Source organism: Zingiber officinale, chromosome 11B (genome assembly GCF_018446385.1).
Source record: "Zingiber officinale cultivar Zhangliang chromosome 11B, Zo_v1.1, whole genome shotgun sequence".
NCBI classification, from domain to species: Eukaryota; Viridiplantae; Streptophyta; class Magnoliopsida; order Zingiberales; family Zingiberaceae; genus Zingiber; species Zingiber officinale.
Window position 1 is genome coordinate 51,046,247 of NC_056007.1, and position 7,256 is coordinate 51,053,502.

Sequence of the window (7,256 nt, forward strand, 5' to 3'; positions counted from 1 at the left end):
AGGACTTTCCTGAAACACTCATTCAAACATGTTAGATCACACACTAACTTAACTTTGAATCCTTTGCCATTATCAAAACTAAGGTTCGATCGTCGGATGCTTCCTGCACCAACAATCTCCCCCTTTTTGATAATGGCAACCGAAATTCAATGTTAAGTAAAAAATATGCAGTTATATATAAGAACAAGATAGGCGTGATAGCAAAATAAGCATAAACATAGCTCCCCCTTAATACAAGCTCCCTTTAAAATATTTTCTTTGAATTTGAATTTCTATTATTTCTTTCTTTGAATTTATCTATTCTCCCCCTTTACCATATATAAAAAAATGAGCTATTTTTCAAGACAGAATTTAGCAGAAAACCTTTTAACTTAGGCAAGGAGCGAGATAGCAATATTTTTCAAAGTTTTCAACTTCAAAAATTTGCTAACAAAATTTTTAACTTTAGAAAAATACAATTTTCAACTTCAGAAATTTTCAAACAAAATTTTCAAATTTAGAGATTTTCAAACAAAGTTTTCAACTTCAGAAATTTTTCAAACAAAATTTTCAAATTTAGAAATTTTCTAACAAGATTTTCAACTTCAAAAATTTTCTTGAAGGAAAATATCCAGCTGCGTAAATAATAGTGGAAAAGATGTGGAGGCTGATGTCTATGTCTAACCTATGACACAGGGCATAGAGAAGAAAAGAGTGAAATGGACGCATCACCGCAATGTCGTGAGTGGTCAGCGGTAGAATACAAAGCACTAGAACCCTATAAAGGGCATAGTCCTGAATTCTAAGGTTAAGTGACCTAAACTGAGTCTCAGTGGGATCACGCTGGTCCTCAAAGAAATACGAATAGATCGTATCAAGGGTAATATGTGAGTAGGGATCTCCAAAAGGTAGCTCCCTAGGAGGATAGCATAAAAAGGTACAGGGTGACTCTCGTAACCCTAGAAACTCACGAATGGTAGTGGGAGATAATGTGATATCCGTGCCAGCTGCCCTAGTGGTATAGGAGTAGTCGTCTACTTTCACTAGGTTATTGTAAAATTCGGCACATAAACTTATGTTTACTGGGCTGGTGCACTCAACAAGGTTTCGCAACCTATAGTAGTTTATGGCCTCGGAGACTGGAATACAAGAGCGTAGAAAGAACGATCTATCTATACATTTGGTTCTAATGGCCATGTAATTGGTTGACATAAACTTAATCCTAAGCTCGTCGGTGGGAAACCTAGGGTCAATGCTAGGTGTAGAGGGTCCAGCACTAGATTTAGTATGCTTCCTAAATTTGAAACTAATATTATACTAAGAAAAGAAAAAAATTATAAGAAATAAAGTTTAGGAGGGGATAGAAATTTTACCGAGGAGCCATTGTTAGAAATTTTAGAACTGACGACCTCGGTTATGTTACGACTTCGTATCAACCGCGGAAAAATTTAATTTTGAAAGTCTTCGCAGGGAAGCTAAGAAGAAGCTTAAGGAAGACTTGGGTGCAAGGGTAGGGGGCGTCTCCTGCCCCCCTATATATAGCTGCGGGCGCCCGGGGTCTGAATACCGGGGGCTCTCGCCCCCGGTTTTTGACCTTTGTATATTTTATTAAATTTTTTTTTTAATGTTTTAATTAACTTAAAGATGCTTAAGTAACCTTGATTTTAAACATGTTTAATTGAGAATTATTTTAAATTAATTCAATTTTAATTTGTTTAAGTTAATTTGATTTGAAATTTAGTTTAAGTAATTTTGGAGAATTTTTTTTTTTTAAATTTTAATTTTGCTTAGTCATCTCACCCGATGTATGTTTTCAATCAGGGGATCCTATTTTTTTGTGAGATGAATTAGTTCAATTTATAGGGTTTTGTTTAACTTTATGTTAGATTCGGGTTTAGCTTTGGATTCAACAAGTAAGCGTTCTTTGGATAAACTTCTGGGCTATGGTGAGTCACAAGGAGCTCATTAAAGTAACCATGCCTTCGAGGTTTCCCAAATAGTCCTACCCATTGAGCTTAATACTAAACCTTGGTCTAACTAGTTAGGATCCATTTAAGGGTAGCTTCGGTTAGTTCCACTTGGCCAAATGCACCAGGTCGAAGCCATATCTTCCTAGACATGCGATGCCCAAGTTTTCCCAACGTACTATCATTCAAAAATTTCACCAGTACTGTGCTTCAAGTTAAACTTTAACCCTTTTTAATCTATCTCTATTTACCTATCCGAGTGATCTACTCTTGTTTACCCATTTCGGGTATATTAAGTTTGGTTACCTTGTCCGGTAAATAGATTTCGGAGTTGCCAACTATTCTGGACCCTCCTTCTATTTGATTTTTGAATTTTAAATTTTAATTACGAATTTTAAATTTTTAATTCCGAACTTGAGTTTTGAATTAATTTCGAATTTTGAATTTTTAATTCTGAACTTGAGTTTTGAATTAATTTCGATTTTTTTTTTAAATCTTTAAGTTTTAGATTAATTTCGAATTTTTAAATTTGAGTTTTGGATTAATTTTAAATTTGAGTTTTAGATTAATTTCGTGTTTTTTAAATTTGAGTTTTAGATTAATTTCGAGTTTTTAAATTTGAGTTTTGGATTAATTTCGTGTTTTTAAATTTGAGTTTTGGATTAATTTCAAGTTTTTTAAATTTAAGTTTTGGATTAATTTCGAGTTTTTTAAATTGGATTAATTTCGAATTTTTTAAATTTGATTTTTAGATTAATTTCGAGTTTTTTAAATTTGAGTTTTAGATTAATTTCGAGTTTTTAAATTTGAGTTTTGGATTAATTTTGAATTTTTTAAATTTGAGTTTTTAGATTAATTTCGAGTTTTTAAATTTGAGTTTTAGATTAATTTCGAGTTTTTAAATTTGAGTTTTGGATTAATTTTGAATTTTTAAATTTGAGTTTTGGATTAATTTCAAATTTTTAAATTTGAGTTTTGGATTAATTTCGAGTTTTTTAAATTGGATTAATTTCGAGTTTTTAAAATTTGAGTTTTGGATTAATTTCGAGTTTTTAAATTTGAGTTTTGGATTAATTTCAAATTTTTTAAATTTGAGTTTTTAGATTAATTTTGAATTTTTAAATTTGAGTTTTTAGATTAATTTCAAGTTTTTATAGTTTTAGCTCCCCCTGGATCATTGCCTCGATAAGGTTTATTGAGGTAATGTATTTGATCCTTAGGAACCCAATAATGTCCAAGTCCAACTTGATTGATCAGGTTGGATTTGGCAACCCATGCTTGGACCACTTTTCTATTTGGTTTGTTTATTAAGGATAGGTAAGATTTATATTTCTTTTTATATCCTAGTCCAGTTCGATTGTAGATTGCCCTTTGTGTTCCAAGAATCAAGTCAAGATTCTTGGATCCTAAGGAAAATCGTTCTAGGGTAGTTTTTAAATCCTTTACCTGACTTTTCAGATTGGAATTCTCTTCCTCAAGTTTTTGAACTTGAGTTGAGGTTCCAGTCTGAACTTGATCAGTTAAGGATTCGTTGTTTGGCATTTCTTTAAGGAGTGTTACTTCCTTCAGAAGCTCTTTGATTCGAATCTTGGACTTAGCTACTTTATGCATTAAATAATTAATTAAACTGTATAAACGACTTTTACTTACAGAGGGGTTCGGCCCATCGAAAACGGATGCGGATCCGTGGCTTCTCTCGGACTCGACTTCCGATTCATCCTCACTTCCGGATCCGTCGGTGAAGTCCCGGGCTGTCAAGGCAAGAAAGTTCGTCTGTTCTTATTCTTCGTCGTCGGATTCCTCGGAGGAAGACTCGTCCCATGTTGCCTTCAATGCCTTCTTTCTTTTGGGTTTCTTTGAATCCTTCTGGTTCGGGCAATTTTCCTTGATGTGACCCTTCTGATTGCACCCATAGCAGGTCACTTCGAATTTAACCTTCGAGCTTGGTTGGGCTTCTTTAGACTGGATGACCTTTCTGAGATCCTTTTTGTTGAAACCCTTCTTTTTGCAGAGCTTTTTAACTAAGTTGACTATCTCGGTTGTAAGTTCATCGTCGTCTTCTGAATTCGGTTCTTCTTCTGATTCAGGTTCGGTTCTCCGCTTGATTCTTGATTCACGCGATCTCCCTATTCCTGCAACAAAAGCCAACCCTTTCTCGGTCGGGCGTGCATTAGTCTGTTCATGAAGTTCGAATTCTGCAAATAGTTCATCTAATTTAATGGTAGACAAGTCCTTGGAGATCTTGTAAGCATCTACCATGGATGCCCACAAGGTGTTCCTTGGAAAGGCGTTTAGAGAATACCTTATTATGTCCTGGTTGTCTACCTTCTGTCCAATCGCATGAAGACCATTGAGCAGATCTTGAATCCGGGCATGGAGTTGTGCAGCTGTTTCACCTTCCTACAATTTGATGTTAAATAATTTATTAAAAATTAAGTCTCTTTTACTTACTTTGGTGTCGGAAGTTCAATTAGCTTCTCCCACAATTCTTTGGCGCTGTTGAAGGGGCCGACGCGGTTGAGTTCTTCTTTTGATAGGCCACACTGGAGGGTGCAGGTTGCCTTGGCATTAGCTTCCACTTTCTTGATTAAGGATGCATCCCAGTCCTCGTACGGTAGTGGTTTGCCGGTGGTGTCAGTTGGCAGTTTGAATCCGGTTTTGACAATCATCTCCAGTACCCGAAGTCATCTCCAGTGAATAGCGGAGGGCGGGCAGTACTATAGCCTTCTTGAAGGGCCATTTCAGTTTTACCTAAAACAAAAAAAAAATAACCAACAAAAATGTCCCAGGACTTGGTCCTGGCTTAGTAGTGTGAAAGGAAGAAAAATAAATCACGTACTCGGGTGGTGTTGCACCAATTCCGAGAAAAACTGATTCGAGGGAAAAAGAATTAGAATATAGCTATGAGGCTAAATTCTAATCGACTCCGAAAAAAAATACCACAAAAAATTATTTTGAATGGTGGTTGCACCGATTCAAAATGACCCCGCTCTGATACCAATTGATGGATCGAAAGCGCTAGAGGGGGGGGGTGAATATCGCTCGTGGCTATTTCTTTTCTCGAAATATCGGAATCGTAAGATTAAGTAACGCAGCGGAAAAAGTAAAGCAAGCACAGAACGACACAGGGAGTTTACTTCGTTCGGAGCTTGGGACGACTCCTACTCGAAGTCCCGCGATCCTTGATCGCTTTCCGTGGGCAACAACTATAAGCTCATAAAATATTACAACTAGAATACAGTAGAGATTGCAATAATGTAAAGCTAAAACTAATACCCACAACGAAAGATCGAAGAGTCTGAGCTTCGGGTCGTCGGCGTCGAGTCGTAGCACTTCAAGGTCGTCTAGAAGGCAGCACTTCACAGAAGAAAGCTTAGAATGTCTTGTTGTTCTTTGGCTGCACCCCCGACCCTCTTTTTATATGACATTCCGGGTGCCTGGAGTGTGACGTGGCCAACCAACCAGGATGCTCCACGTGGCGAAGTCGTGCAGGGGATAAAACTTGGTCCCGGGCGCCCGGACCACCTTTTTCCAGTAGGTTCCTCACCTGCAAACAAAGGTTAGTCCGAGCAAAATACCCTGCAAGACAGCGTTAGAATATGATAAAACATAGTAAAGAATAAACGACAGTCTTCGGACTGTCCGGGTCTGACTTCGGATTTCCTATCGGAAACCCTAGGTCGACCCTACTCCCCTCAGGAGAGATTACCTGATGCCAGTCCGGTCTTCCAGACCGACTGGACTTTTCGCCTAGGGTTACCACCCCCTAGGACCTAGGGTTACCGCCCCCTAGGGTTTTTCTCCACCTAGGGTTACCGCCCCCTAGGACCTAAGGTTACCGCCCCTTAGGGTTTTCCTCCACCTAGGGTTACCGCCCCCTAGGACCTAAGGTTACCGCCCCATAGGGATTTCCTCCACCTAGGGTTACCGCCCCCTAGGACCTAAGGTTACCACCCCTTAGGGTTTTTCACCTGCCTAACCGCAGCTAGGATTTTCCTGAAACACTCATTCAAACATGTTAGATCACACACTAACTTAACTTTGAATCCTTTGCCATTATCAAAACTAAGGTTCGATCGTCGGATGCCTCCTGCACCAACACTAGCACCTTTGGATGGTTCGACCAAGATAGGAGGAGAGGGAGAGAAAGAAGAGCTTGAGGAGGAAGAAGAAAAGAGAGATACACACAAAATGAAAACTCCTCCTCAATTGCCTTGATGTGGCTGGCCACATTAGGAGGTGTAACCCACTTCACATTAATCACAATTAATGTGGAGGCCATTAAAGTGAAGAATTGTAACCTCCATGAGGTGACATCTCACTTAAGTAACCATGATGATGTGGAGCATCATCATTGGTCCACATCTTGCCAACTCACTAATGATGTGGCATAAAGTCAAGTCAAACTTGACTCTTCCTCTTCCTCTCAAGTCAAGTCAAACTTGACTTAATCTCTCTCATGGTTGATCTAATCCAACCATTTAATTCAAGCCAACTTAATATAATGAATCTAATTCATTTAATTAAATTGATTCAATGAGTCATAATCTAAATTAGACTCATTGAACACATGAATCAACTTGAGTCCAACTGAATTAGCCCAATTAGGATTACTCTTAATCCAATTTGATTCATCAAATGAATATAATCCTCTTGGTTTATCATATGAACCTAATCTCCATCTAATTGTCCTTAGTGTGTGATCCTATAGGTTCTTGTAACGTTGGAAATACCCCTAAACCCATTTAGGAGCATAAGTAATGAGCGGTATCTAGCAACACATCATTACTACCCAAGTTACAAGAATGTTGAGATCCAACATCACCTTGTGACTACTAATTGTGACTCCTCACAATATATGACAAGTGTCCTTCTATCCTAGACATCTAGATTGATCAATGTGAGGCATAGACCGTGTCATCCTCTGACCAATCTAAATCTTGATCTCCAAGTAGACTCACTAAATCAAATGAGCTCAATATCTCATATTGATTCATTTGGGCATGGCCATGCACTTCGTGGTCTCACTCTATCAAGAATATCGATGTCGCTCCCGTCATATAGGAGGGATAGATCCCATCTACATCACTCACATCCCTCTACATAATTCGTTATATACCCAGTAATCACCTTTATTGTCCACCCAGTTACGGGTGACGTTTGACGAAACCAAAGTACATAACTCCTTATGTAGGGATCCATGGTGACTTCAGGTCTAAAGACTAGTAGTCATACTAATAGCCACATGAGAAAGTATATGACACTCATATAACGATCCATGATACTTTCTCATGGCGAGTCATTCAGTAT